This window comes from Nycticebus coucang, chromosome X (genome assembly GCF_027406575.1).
Source record: "Nycticebus coucang isolate mNycCou1 chromosome X, mNycCou1.pri, whole genome shotgun sequence".
In the NCBI taxonomy this organism is placed as follows: Eukaryota; Metazoa; Chordata; class Mammalia; order Primates; family Lorisidae; genus Nycticebus; species Nycticebus coucang.
In genome coordinates this window covers 68,727,065-68,741,657 of record NC_069804.1, presented here as the reverse complement: position 1 = coordinate 68,741,657, position 14,593 = coordinate 68,727,065, and positions in this window count along the sequence as shown.

Genomic DNA, 14,593 nt, shown 5'->3' with positions numbered 1-14,593 from the left:
AAAATGGACTGCATTAAGTCAATGACAGCTTGGGGCTTTTCAGTATAGTAGGTAATATTATGTTTCCAATTGAGGAGGTCCATGGTGAAGGCCCGATACACCAGAACTCAGCAGACTCCTGTGACTCATCCCTCAAAATCTATTGTTTCTGGGCCCTACACTTCAATCAGCAGCATCTGAAAAGCCTAGGGAATGTATGGGCAGAGCTTTGTAGGAAGAGAAGGGGTGGGTTCTTGCTGGCAGAAGGGATTTTACTCTCTTCATCAAGAACGAAGAAACAGGTGATGGAGGCCGTTCCAGCCTGACCATCAATCAGGAGAAGGGCCTGAAGAACCAGGTGATGGTAGAACCAGGTGATGGAGGCCGTTCCAGCCTGACCATCTCTCATGGGGAGCTCATTATCTTCAGGCTTGGAGGGGAATATTTCAGGAATTGATGGCCACAGACGTTTCTTTGGCCATGCAGAGCGCTTACCTGTCCTAGCCACCAACACACAGGAGATTTGGCCTCTGAGCCATGGAGGTGGTTGTAACACTAGCTAGAGCCATCTGTCTATATGTGGGAACTGGTCAGGGTTTCCATGGCCCCCAGTAATGACAGACCACACCTTTTTGTACTACAGATTTGTCTAAGCTTCCTGCTGAGGGCTATCCCACTTCAAACGTTGACGATTCCTCCTCACACAAAGTTCTCAATTTCCCTGGGGACATAGTTACCCCATAGTCCCCCATGGAGTGGGCCTTCCCTTTGTGTCTATCATTTCCCTCCCTCAGACAAATGACAAACATGTCACAGACGGGGTAAAGGGAGGTAAGGAGTAGTCACACAATTGCTTTGTTCATCACCAGCCACTTCCCTAATAGGGATATCAGACCCTTTTAGCTTAGGCAGGCTGATACACACTATCAGCATGCTACTCCAGTTTTGACTCTGTGTGTTTGGGAGGGAGACCCACCTCTCGTTATCTGTTCCAGTCTGTCTCCAAGAATTCATATGCACACAATTCCACGCTATTTCCTGACCTGGGAAGCCTTGGTTTCCCACTCTTACCACCTTGAGAGGTACTAAGGAGGTGGTGGGAGGTGATTAGTCTCCTCTTCTACTCTTATGGAGCAGTTTCTTTCACTTTCCCAGAAGCATCCTAACATCATTCAGACATTTCCCAGTGTAGTTGCCAGTTATTCTCAGTGTTCAACTCTTTTAAAACCCACCAAAGAGGGCCCTTCTCCTGCCATGCTGAGATGCCCACATAGGGAGGCAATGATTACCATCCCTGGCACACTGAGTAAGCCATGTTTACCCAGGCAAATTAGGGCACCCCATGGGTTCCCAGAGGGTTGCTTGCAATCACTGGGTGAGTCAAAGCCTGTTCTCCCCACAGCTAGTGTCAATTATTGGTCGGAAAACCAGGAAAGTTGTGGAAAAACAAAACCCAATGGACATTTAAAGATTCACCCAAACAACTGTGTTTGAAAAGGAAGGGCTTTACTCCAGCTGGTGGAGCTATGACAAACTCGAGTCCAAAATGGCTGAGCTTCCCCATCAGCTCTGTCCCTATCCTTTTATAGGAAACACAATTAAGCAGACAAAGGAATTACTATATTGTTCCTCATTAGAGGGTTTAAAGCATGTGCGGTGTTTACAGAAGCAGATGCAAGTGTTCCTTTGTTCCAGGAAGTTAAGTTTTTATAAATTCTTATGAGCTGAGTTACCATAGGGAGGACTCTGCAGGAGTGTTCTTGTGTTTCTGTGAGAAGCTTTTTGTCTTTCTAGATAAGAACATACTCTTCCTGGGTATCCTCTCTCCCTATTACTTCATTTTATCTACATTGTCAACGGTAGTTGCATTGATGTGCACTGTTTCTGTTAGTCAGATGTGGACGTATAACGCAACAAATTTTCCTCTTATGACTGCTTGTTTAGTATTCCATAAGTTTTGGTAACTTGTGGATTCATTGCCATTATGTTCTAGGCATTAATAATTTCCTTCTTTATCTCCTTCTTTACCCAACTTTCATTCATCATAAGGTTGTTTAGTTTCCATGACTTTGTGTGGGGATGAATGTTATGGTAGAGTGGAGTTTCACTTTATTTCCTTGTATTATGTAAATATACAGGGTATAATTTCAATTCTTTTCATTTTCTTGAGGTTTTATTTGTGTCTTAGGGCATGTTCAATTTTGGAATATAATTCATGGACTAATAGGAAGAATATATACTCTTTAGATTTGGGATGGTATGCTCTATATATGTCCATTAAACCCATTTGTTCTAGGGAAGCATCTATGTCCCTTTTTTCTTTGATTAGTTTCTGTTTAGAGCAGTGGTTCTCAACCTTCCTAAGGCCCCAACACTTTAATACAGTTCCTCATGTTGTGGTGACCCCCAACCATAAAATTATTTTTGAGAAACACTGGTTTAGAGTATCTGTCCAGTTGTGTCAGAAGGGCACTAAGGTCACCAGCTATTATGATGTTGTAAGATGTCATATTGTTCATACCAATCAGGGTTTATTTCATAAATCTGGAAACATTTAATATGGGTGCATATATAGTTAGAATTGAAATGTCTTCTTGTCGTACTGTTTTCATGACCAGTTTATAGTAACCATCTTGGTCTTTCTTTACTGTTGTTGCTTTAGATCCACTTATATCTGAAAATAAAAGTGAAACCCTCTACTTTGCTCTGATTTCCATTTGCCTGAAATATTGTTTTCCCACCCTCCACCTTGAGTCTGATTTTGTCCCTTGAGGTTCAATGTGTTTCCCAAATACAACATGTATATGAATTGTGCTTGTTTTATCTGCTTGTTTTAGTCATTCAGCCAGCCTGTGCATCTTTAGGGGAAATTAATGCCATTCACATTTACTGAGAGAATTGATATGTATGGTGGAGTTACATTTTTCTTATTTTGTGAAGATCCGTTACTTGGTTTTGTCCCTTATGTCATTGTGGAAGCTATGTTATGTCATTTAATTTCAGGGTGTCTACTTTGCTGCAAGTCTACTGTGCATTGTGATGATCAGTGTGAGGAATGAGTCTGAGCATTTTCTGCAGAGCTGGCCTTGTGTGGTGAATTCCTTCAATGTTTGCATGTTGGTAAAAAATTTTATTTCTCCATTGAATTTGAAGCTTATACAGAATCCTGGTTTGAAAATTATTCTGTTTAAGAAGGTTAAATTTAGATGACCATTCTTTTCTGGCTTTCAAACTTTCACCTGAAAAGTCCACTGTCACCCTGATGGATCTTTCCCTATAGGTCAATCCATGTTGACTCCACTTATAGAATTTTGTCTTTCATTTTGACCTTCACCAGGTTCATTACAATGTATCTAGGAGATGCTCTGCTTCTGTTGAGACAAACTGGTGTTTGATATCCATCTAAAAGGAGCATATCAGAATGTTTGGTGATGCTTGGTAAATTTTCAGTTATGATATCCTCCAGTAGGGTTTCCTATCCTCTGGGTAATTTTCTCCCTCATGGATACCTATAATTTGTATGTTTGAATGTTTTGTGAAGTTACATACTTCTCTAACTGATTCCTCTGTTTTTACTCTCTTTTCTGGCTCTTTAATTGCCTGAGGTAGCTCAAGATCCTAATCCTTTAGCTCTAAGCTTCTATCTCCTCCTTGGTCTAATCTGTTATTGATACCTTCTGCTGCATCTTTTAAGTTCCATGAGTGACTTCTTCAATTCCATAAGCTCTGATATATCCTTTCTAATTTAATCATGTCTTTCATGATTCATTTCTTGGGTCAATTTTTGGCTTTTCCTTTTAGTGGTTTTACATTTTTTCTTTAAATTTCTTCATATTTTTTTCTGCCTCCCATACTCTAAATTTCCTTTCTGTAATTATAATAATTTCTTTATAGATGGGATCCTCTGTGGTAGCTACCTCAAGATCTCTTGGGTGGGTTGATCTGTTCTGGTTTTGCATATTTCCAGAATTTTTCTGTTGTTTGTCCTCAAGGGTGTTTGTTCACTTCCTCCACTCCCCACTTTTTTCTCTCACCTCCTGCTTTTCCTTATGTTTTCTTGTCTATGTGTGTGGATATTAGAGTATTTTTGATACAGGGAGAAAAGGAAGAGATAAGTAATGAGAAAGGAAAAAGAAAAGAAAGGAAAAGAAAAAAGAGTGAAAGGTGACAATAAAAAGAAGAGAGAGAAGAAGGATGAAAAGAGAAAGACAGGAATAATCGTGGTATTTGGCAGGCACGTTAGCCTATACTCGCATTTCCAGGACTCGGGAGGGAAAGGGCAGGTTGGTACCCTAAGGTCAGGAGCTCCTTAACAGCATGAGCAAAAGAAAGACCCTATCTCCACTAAATATAAAGGAAAATCAGAAATGTTTCACAATGGGGACATACCAATACAGGCTTTAGAAAGTACAAAGATAGAAGGATTCCCTAGCTCAGGGATGCAAGGCTTTCTTGAGCAAGAGCTATCCTTTGGCAACCACAGAACAAAGCTCTGTCCCATAAATAAAATACAGACTGAAATTAACAAAACAGACCAGATAAAAAATAAAAATAAACCAATCCAAATACTCATCAACCCATGAACAGATTAATAAAATGTAGTGTATGTATACCATGGAATACTATTAAGCCATAAGAAAAGATGGCAATGTTTCTGGACTTGCGTATGTTAAACCAGCCTTTAATCCCTGGGATGAAGCCTAGTTGACCATGATGAATGACTTTTTTGATGATAAACTGTAATCTATTGGCTAGGATTTTGTTGAGAATTTTTGCATATATATTCATGAGTGAGATTGGTCTGAAATTCTCCTTTTTGTTTGGGCCTTTTCCTGGTTTTGGTATCAGGGTGATGTTTGCTTCATAGAATGTGTTGGGGAAGATTCCTTCTTCCTCAATTTTTTGGAATAATTTCTGCAGTAAAGGAATAAGCTCTTCCTTGAAGGTTTGAGAGAATTCTGGAGTGAAGCCATCTGGACCAGGGCATTTTTTGGTTGGAAGATTTTTTATTGTTTCTTTGATCTCAGTGCTTGAAATTGGTCTGTTCAGGAGCTCTATTTCTTCCTGGCTGAGTCTAGGGAGAGGGTGTGATTCCAAATACTTATCCATTTCCTTCACATTGTCAAATAACTGGGCATAGAGTTTCTGGTAGTATTCAGAGATGATCTCTTGTATCTCTGTGGGATCAGTTGTTATTTCCCCTTTATCATTTCTGATTGAGGTTACTCGAGATTTTATTTTTCTGTTCCTCGTTAGTCTGGCCAATGGTTTATCTATTTTATTTATTTTTTCAAAAAACAAACTCCTTGCTTCATTAATTTCCTGAATGATCCTTTTGTTTTCAATTTCATTGATCTCTGATTTGATTTTGGATATCTCTTTTCTTCTACTGAGTTTAGGCTTAGATTCTTCTTCTTTTTCCAATTGCATAAGATTGCTTGTGAGATTGTTGATGTGCTCTCTTTCTGTTTTTCGAATGTAGGCATCTAAAGCGATGAATTTTCCTCTCAAAACTGCTTTTGCAGTATCCCACAGGTTTTGGTAGCTTGTGTCTTCATTGTTGTTATGCTCAAGGAAGTTAATGATTTCCTGTTTCATTTCTTCCTGCACCCATCTGTTATTCAACAGAAGATTGTTTAATTTCCATGCCTTTGGTAGGGGTCGAGGGTTTTTGTTAGAGTTGAGTTCCACCTTTAGTGCCTTATGATTTGAGAAGATACCAGGTAAAATTTCAATTCTTTTGATTCTGTTGATATTTGTTTTGTGTCCCAGGATATGATCAATTTTGGAGAATGTTACATGGGGTGATGAGAAGAATGTATATTCTTTATGTTTGGGGTGGAGTGTTCTATATGGCTCTATCAAGCACAGTTGTTCTAGGGTCTCATTTAAATCTCTTATATCATTGTTTAATTTCTGTTCAGAGGATCTGTCCAGCTCTGTAAGAGGAGTGTTAAAGTCCCCTGTTATTATGGTATTATCAGATATCATATTGCTCAGACTGAGTAAGGTCTGTTTCAAGAATCTGGGAGCATTTAAATTGGGTGCATACATATTTAGAATTGAAACATCTTCTTGTTGTATTTTTCCCTTGACCAATATAAAGTGACCATCTTGGTCTTTTTTGACTTTAGTTGCTTTAAATCCACATGTGTCTGAAAATAAGATTGCAACTCCTCTTTTCTTCTGAATTCCATTTGCCTGAAAAATTGTCTTCCAACCCTTGACTCGGAGCTTTAATTTGTCTTTTGAAGCCAGGTGTGTTTCTTACAGACAGCAAATGGATGGCTTGTGTTTTTTAATCCAGTCAGCCAATCTATGTCTCTTCAGTGGGGAATTCAAGCCATTAACATTTATTGAGATGATTGATAAGTGTGGTAGTATTCTATTGTTCTTATTTTGTGAGTGTCCATTGCTTACTTTTATCTTTTGCATCAGTGTGGAGGTTAGGTTCTGTCCTTTAATTTCTGAGTCCTTACTTTGCTGGTGATCCATTGTGGTGGTCAGTATGCAGAACAGGTTGAAGTATTTCCTGTATAGCTGGTCTTGTTGTGGCTAATTTCCTCAATGTTTTATATCCGTAATTGATTTGATTTCTCCGTCAATTTTGAAGCTTAGCTTAGCAGGGTACAGAATTCTGGGCTGGAAATTGTTCTGTTTAAGTAGATTAAAAGTAGATGACCATTGTCTTCTTGCTTGGAAATTTTCATTAGAGAATTCTGCGGTGACTCTGATGGATTTGCCCATGTAGTTCAAATGGTGCTTACTTCTGGCAGCTTGCAGAATCTTTTCTTTTGTCTTGACTTTGGACAGGTTCATCACAATGTGTCTTGGAGAAGCTCGGTTAGAGTTGAGGCGACCTGGGTGCCGATATTCCTCTGAAAGCAGTGTGTCAGAATATTTGGTGATATTTGGGAAATTTTCTTTTATAATGTTTTCTAGTATGGCTTCCATTCCTCTGGGGCATTCTTCTTCCCCTTCTGGGATTCCTATAACTCGTATTTTGGATTGCTTCATAAAGTCCCATAATTCTGACAGTGAGCGTTCCGCTTTCTCTCTCTTCTTTTCTACCTCTTTACTATCTGAGTTATCTCAAAAACTTTGTCTTCTACCTCTGAAATGCTTTCTTCTACCTGGTCTAACCTGTTGCTGATACTTTCCATTGCATCTTTAAGTTCCCTAATTGACTGTTTCAGTTCCTTCAGCTCTGCTATATCCTTTTTATATTCTTCATATCGTTCATCTCTTATTTGATTCAGTTTTTGGATTTCCTTTTGGTTATTTTCCACTTTATTAGCAGTTTCCTGCATTGTTTCCATCATTTGTTTCATTGTTTTTATCATGTGTATTTTAAATTCCCTTTCTGTCATTCCTAACATTTCTTTATAGATGGAGTCATCTGCAGTAGCTACTTCATGGTCTCTTGGCAGGGTTGTTCTGGACTGGTTCTTCATGTTGCCTGGAGTTTTCTGCTGATTCTTCCTCATAAGTGATTACTTTTATCTGTTTCCTTGCCCTAATTTTCCTTTCACTTCCTCTTGCTCTATAAGTTCTCATGCCTGTGGACTAAGGGTTACAGGACCTGAAGGGTGAGAAGGTTGAAGAGGAAAAGAGGGATGAAAGAAAGGAGGACTGAGTGATAAGAAAAAAAAAATAGAGAAAGGAGAGGGGGTGGGTAAAGGAATATTGACAAAAAGAAGAGAGGCACAGAAGGAGAGAGACAGAGCAGTTTAGGTGTGCAGTAGGGTACTTTGACACAACCTTAAAAAAAACCACCTTCTGGGGGTGCCCAGTTGGTGGTTCCCTTGAGGTCTGCAGCTCTTTGCTAACAAGATCAGGCACAGTACCCCACATCCACCAAGTAGAGAGGAAAGGCAAACATGCTATAAATCAAACCAAAACAAGCAAACAGAAAACTTTACGGGATAAAATTGGGTGAAAAACCCAAATAATAGCAGTAGAAACACTAGCAAAAATGAAGTTCTAGTTATTGAAAAAGGCAGCAATGGGAAAGTATAATTAAACTAGAAAAATCGAGAAAGAAAAAGGATCTGTATGGAAAAGGTTAAAATTAAAAAAAAACAAAACAACATCAAAATAAACAAAAAAAACCCCAACCAAACCAAAAAAAAAAAAAAAACAACCAAAAACAAAGCAGTATGTATACATTATTCAATATTGTCTGGGCAACACATGGTCTTCTGGGGTATGAGAAGTTAATCACAGTTCTGATACAACTCGAGGCTGCTGATTTCTCAAACCCCAGCAGGTAGACAGTGTAAATCTCTCTTCAGCCCACATAAAAGGCACTTTGAACTTGTAAACTTGCTGTGCAGAATCTTTCCCAGGAAAGTGCTTGTCCCTGAAATCACTGCTGAAGTAGCTATCCACTTACCCAGTGTGCCAAAACCAGTCTCACTCTGCCCCTGAGGGTTAGGGCTGCAAGGTGGCTCAGACCCCACCCTTAGACTACTTGGTCACTGGGTTACCAGCTCCCACCCGATTCTAGCTCTGTGACCCTGAGGGCAGAGCTTGCCAGGGCAGATCGCTCACAATGGCTCCCTGTGACCCACAGCCAAACGCTATTAGCTCCGTCTGGCTCAGCGGCTCAGACTGGGGCCCTAGACAACAGCCAAAGTTCTCCGCACTCCCGCTCAGGCTCTCCCCAAGGCAGTTCAACTGAGTGCCAAGTCCAAAGACACCAAAACAGTTCACAGGTAAGGCCTTTCTGGTTTTCAGTCTCGGTGCTCCTGAACTTACAGTTGCGGGCAGGCTTAGACAGATTGAACACACACGACCACTTGCCGTATTTCCGCTGTTGTAGTCCTCCTCTTGAGGTCCAGAAGTTTCTCGCTGACTGCCTGTATCCTCAAGGCGGTGATGATAGGCAGATCCCACCAGCCAGAGATGCCTGCAGTCCTATCTGCCCAGACTCATGGTGCCCAGATTCAAGGAAGCTCTTACTCGACCTACAACTTGCTCCACCTCCGTATTAACCTCAGGCAACAAACTTTTACAGAAATTCAAAAAAGGCCATTGCCCATGGAAGGTGCTCACCATGGTAACAGTATTAACTATAAATCAGGTATAAGCCTCGGAACCACTCAGAGTGCCACCTGCTGTCCAGAAAGTATTTTGCAGTATGAATATATTCCTAAGAAAGTTGATCCTTACAGCAGACATATAGATATATATACGTATATTTCTACACGCAAGAATATTTTTGTAGTTGGTGCCTTTTTATTGTTTGTTTGTTTTTGTTTTTGTTTTTTCCTTTTCGTGGGTTTTTCTTGTTTTACTTTGTTTTTCTGTGTTTTTTCCTCACCATTTTCGTGGAGGAGAATTCAATAATTTTTTATTATTACTTTTTATGTAGATATATTTTTTATGTCTATGTTTTCTAATTTTAATTTCTTCTTTCTTCTCTTTTAACATTTCTACTAACACCACTTTTTCTCTCTTTTTTTTTCCTTTCTTTAAATTATTTTCCGATTCTCACTATTTTTATTGCAGTTGTTCTTATACTGCTGTTGTCATGGCTGTTGCATGTATGTCTATGTGTTTCCTTCTGTCTCTGTATCTATGGGCCCATGTGCCTGGTAACCTTTGTATCTGTACATTTGTTTATTTGGTCTCAATGAGCTTGGTGTTACGACCTACAACTCTGAGCTCCTAGCACTCCACTCAATTCTCACTCTGTGATCTGGAGACCTGCCCCCACAGCAGTCCAGATTCTTGGGTGAACTCTCGAGAGGTGCAGACAGGACCTGACTGCAGCTGGCCAGTGCTGACTCTGTAGCAAAGGAGCGAGAAGACGACGGTCAGCTAAGAGGTAATTACACTGGAGGGGTGGTGCCCTGAGGTGCAGAGCAACAGCCGTCTTCATCAAAAACAAGGCCTACCCCAGATATCCCATAGAATCTTCTCCTGTCTTCCTGGGTAACCAGAAGAGGCCAAACATCTTCTCAGAAGGCAACCACCATGGAACAGACCTGGGACTGAAACACAGGCCCTGTGATTAAATGGTTTGCCTGAGGCAGCACTGACCTGGGTGGAACACGGGGACTAGAAAACACACCCAAAGAGCCGGGAAAATACGAGGGTGGGGCTGATCCATAGGACCACTATAATGAGCCTAAGATGCACCTGCCCCTCACGGGATCACCAGCCTATAGACAAAGGAGGCCACGAGGCTATAGCCAACAACTAATCATGCTGCGAATACAAACCCGCAGGACTAAAGACAGAGCCTGAGGCACAGGTTCTGGGAACTCAAATCAGCCTTTCCTCTGCAGAGGAATCTAGCAGGGTCAGAAACAAACTCCCACAGGGTTGTTACATTCACCCAGTAACATAAACTAAGGGTAGGGCTGGAACTGAGTGAAAACCTCCTGCCTATCAAGTGCTTGAGGTCGACAGTCCACACCAACACCTGCTGGATAAAGACAGAGAGTAGTGGCCTAGACGAGCAGAAACAGACTACCTTGTGACTTAGGCAGGTGCAAACTCCTGGAGTATCTGCTTACTGCAGACAATTGACTGGGTCACAGCCCTGTGGGGCTAGAAGTGACTGGGTGTGACAGAGCTGCATGGTGGGGAAGGAGGCATCAATCTTCCCAGACTGATCTATTTACTGGGTGGCTCTTCCTGATTCCATGCAGCACTGGAGCAAGCCATATTAGGGCAGTCTCAAGACCCCTGTGATCCAGTTCCCAGGGATGTTTTTAACTCTCCCACCCGAGGCAGCTGCTGACTGAGACAATTGATTTGGAATTTTTGAACTGAGCCACTTACCTGGGGACTATCCAGGTGGTGCCCTGGGTGTGTGGTTGTAGGAAGGTTTGATTTTCCTTTTCAATTTCTTCCCTGTGTTGGGTGGGGTGACTTAATTGCTGGTATTTCTCCACAGCTGAGACATCAACCCAGAGTAACTGTTTCACTAGGGTCAAATAGAAACCAGCTGAAAATAAGACAGAACCACTTAGAACCTCTACACCAAACAGGGCCCCAGTTTCTCGGGCCACATCACTGTATGGGTCCTAAACAAAACACCAGGGGAGAAATCAAAGGGAGTAAAACAATCATGGGGTGGAATCAGTGGAAAAACTCTGGTAATATGAATAACAAGAATAGATCAACCTCCTCAAGAAAAGATACGGCAGATGCAATTGAAGATCCCATTCACAAACAACTGGCTGAGATGTCAGAAATCGAATTCAGGATTTGGATGGCAAACAAGATTAACAAAATGGAACTAGGAATTCGTGGATAAATTCAAAAGCTGTCTCAAGAATTTAACAAATTTAAAGACAAAACCACCAAAGACTTGACATACTGAAGCAAGAATTTGCCGCCCTCAAATTTATGAACAATACAATAAAATCCTTTAGCAACAGACTGGACCAAGCAGAAGAAAGGATTTCCGACATTGAAGATAAAGCCTTTGAATGCTCCCAAACTCTCAAAGAGGAAGAGAAATGGAGAGCAAAAACGGATCATTTTCTCAGAGAGCTCTGGGATAACTCAAAGAAGGGAAATATCTGACTCATAGGAATTCCTGAAACAGATGAAGTGGCCACACTGGGCACAGATGCCCTTCTTCATGAAATTATGAAAGAGAATTTTCCAGACAAGCCTAGAGAACCTGAAATTGAGATAGCAGATAGATCCACAAGCACAGCACAAGTCAACACCAGTAAGACATCCCCCAGGCATATCATAATTAACTTCACTATAGTTAATATGAAGGAGAAAATTCTCAAAGTGGCCTGGTGAAATAAAACTATTACCTTCAAAGCAAAGAACATTAGAATGACTGGAGATCTCTCTGCTGAACCTTTTCAAGGCACAAGAGGGTGGTCATCAGCATTTAATCTCCTAAAAAAAAAAACTATAAACCCGATATATTGTACCCAGCTAAACAGAGTTTCATTTATGATGGAGAAATTAAATATTTTAATGACATTTAAATGCTGAAGAAATTTGCCATAACCAAACCAACTCTTCAGGATATTCTCAGACCTATCCTTCATAAAACCAACCCAATCCTGTACTACAAAAGTAAACTCACTCAGAAACTTCTGATCAAACTCCAACTTCCACACTGGCAAAAGGATTAAAAATGGCAACTGGACTTTTGAAAAACTCGATACCCAAAACTTCACCATACTTATCAATATTCTCCATTAATGTGAACAGCTTAAACTATCCTCTAATGAGGCATAGGTTAGCTGACTGGAATCAAAAACCCAGGCCAGATAATTGTTGCCTGCAAGAGTCACATCTTAACATAAAAGACAAATACAGACTCAGGGTGAAAGGATGGTCATCCACATTTCAGGCAAATGGTAACCAGAAAAAAAGCAGGTGTTGCAATTTTATTTGCGGATACACTATGCTTTAAACGAACAAAAGTAAGGAAGGACAAAACGGATCACTTCATGTATGTTAAGGGTAAGACTCAATATGGTCAGATTTCAAATATTAATATCTATGCACCCAACCACAATGCACCTCAACTTATAAGAGAAACTCCAACAGATTTTAGCAACTTGATTTCCTCCAACTCCATAATAGTCGGAGATTTTAACATTCCTTTGGCAATGATGGATCGATCCTCCAACAAAAAGCTGAGTAAAGAAATTCTAGATTTAAATCAAACCATCCAATAATTAGATTTAAAAGACATCTACAGAACATTTCATCCCAACAAAACTGAATACACATACCTCTCATCAGTCAACGGAACATACTCCAAAATCTATCACATCTTAGGTCATAAGTCTAACCTCAGTAAATTTAAAGGAATAGAAATTATTCCATGCATATTCTCCGACAATCATGGAATAAAACTTGAGATGAGTAACAACAGGAATCTGCATACTCATACAAAAACATGGAAGTTAAATAACCTTATGATGAATGATAGCTCCATCAAAGATGAGATCAAGAAGGAAATTGCCAAATTTTTGGAACAAAACGAAAATGAAGACACGAAGTATCAGAACCTCTGGGGCACCGCAAAGGCAGTTCTAAGCGGGAAATTTATAGCACTGCAAGCCTTCCTCAAGAGAACAAAAAGAGAGGAAGTAAGCAACTTAATGGGACACCTCAAGTGACTGGAAATGGAAGAACACTCCAACCCTAATGCAGTAGAAGAAAAGAAATAACCAAAATCAGAGCAGAACTAAATGAAATTGAGAACAAAAGAATAATGAAACAGATTAATAAATCAAAAAGCTGGTTTTTTGAAAAGGTCAATAAAATAGATAAACCTTTGGCCAACTTAATCAGGAAAAAAAGAGTAAAATCTCTAATCTCATCAATCAGAAATAACAAAGACGAATAACCGCAGACTCCTCAGAAATCCAAAAAATCCTTATAGAATGTTACAAGAAACTTTGCTCTCAGAAATATGAAAATCTGAAGTAAATGGACTGATACTTGGAAGCATGTCACCTTCCAAGACTTAACCAGAATCAAGTGGAAATGTTGAACAGGCCCATATCAATTTCGGAAATAAAATCAACCATACAAAATATCCCCAAAAAGAAAAGCCCGTGACCAGATGATTTTTCGTCAGAATTCTACCAAACCTTTAAAGAGGAATTAGTACCTATATTACTCAACTTGTTCCAAATGGTAGAAAAAGAAGGAAGACTACCCAGCACGTTCTATGAAGCAAACATCACCCTGATCCCCAAACCAGGAAAAGACCCAAAAAGAAAAGAAAATTATAGACCAATATCACTAATTAATATAGATGCAAAAATATTCAACAACATTCTAACAAACAGAATCCAGCAACATATCAAACAAACCATACATCATGATCAAGTTATTTTTATCCCAGAGTCTCAAGGCTGGTTCAATATACGTGAATCTATAAATGTAATTCAGCACGTAAACAAATTAAAAAACAAAGACCATATTATTCTCTCAATCAATGCAGAAAAAGCTTTTGATAACATCCAACATCCCTTCATTATCAGAACACTTAAGAAAATTGGTATAGAAGGGACATTTATTAAACAGATAGTGGCCATCTACAGCAAATCCACAGCCAATATCATATTGAATGGAGTTAAATTGGAATCATTTCCACTCAGATCAGGAACCAGAAAAGGCTGCCCATTGTCTCCATCACTTTTTAATTTTGTAATGGATGTTTTAGCCACCACAATTAGGGAAGAAAAGGATATCAAGGATCAGAGGACATCAAACTTCCCTCTTCGCAGATGATATGATTGTATATCTGGAGAACATCAAGGACTCTATTACCAAACTCTTAGAAGTGATCAAGGAATACAGCAGCGTCTCAGGTTACAAAATCAACATCCATAAATCGGTACCCTTTATATATACCAACAATAGTCAAGTTGAAAAAGCAATTAAGAACTCTATCCCATTCACAGTAGTGCCAAAGAAGATGAAATACTGATTGAGTTTATCTAAGAAAGGACTTGAAGACCTTTATAAAGAGAACTATGAAAGTCTAAGAAAAGAGATAGTCGAGAATGTTAACAAATGGAAAAATATACCATGCTCATGGTTGGGAAGAATCAACATTGTTAAAATGTCCATACTATCCAAAGCAATATATAATTTCAACGCA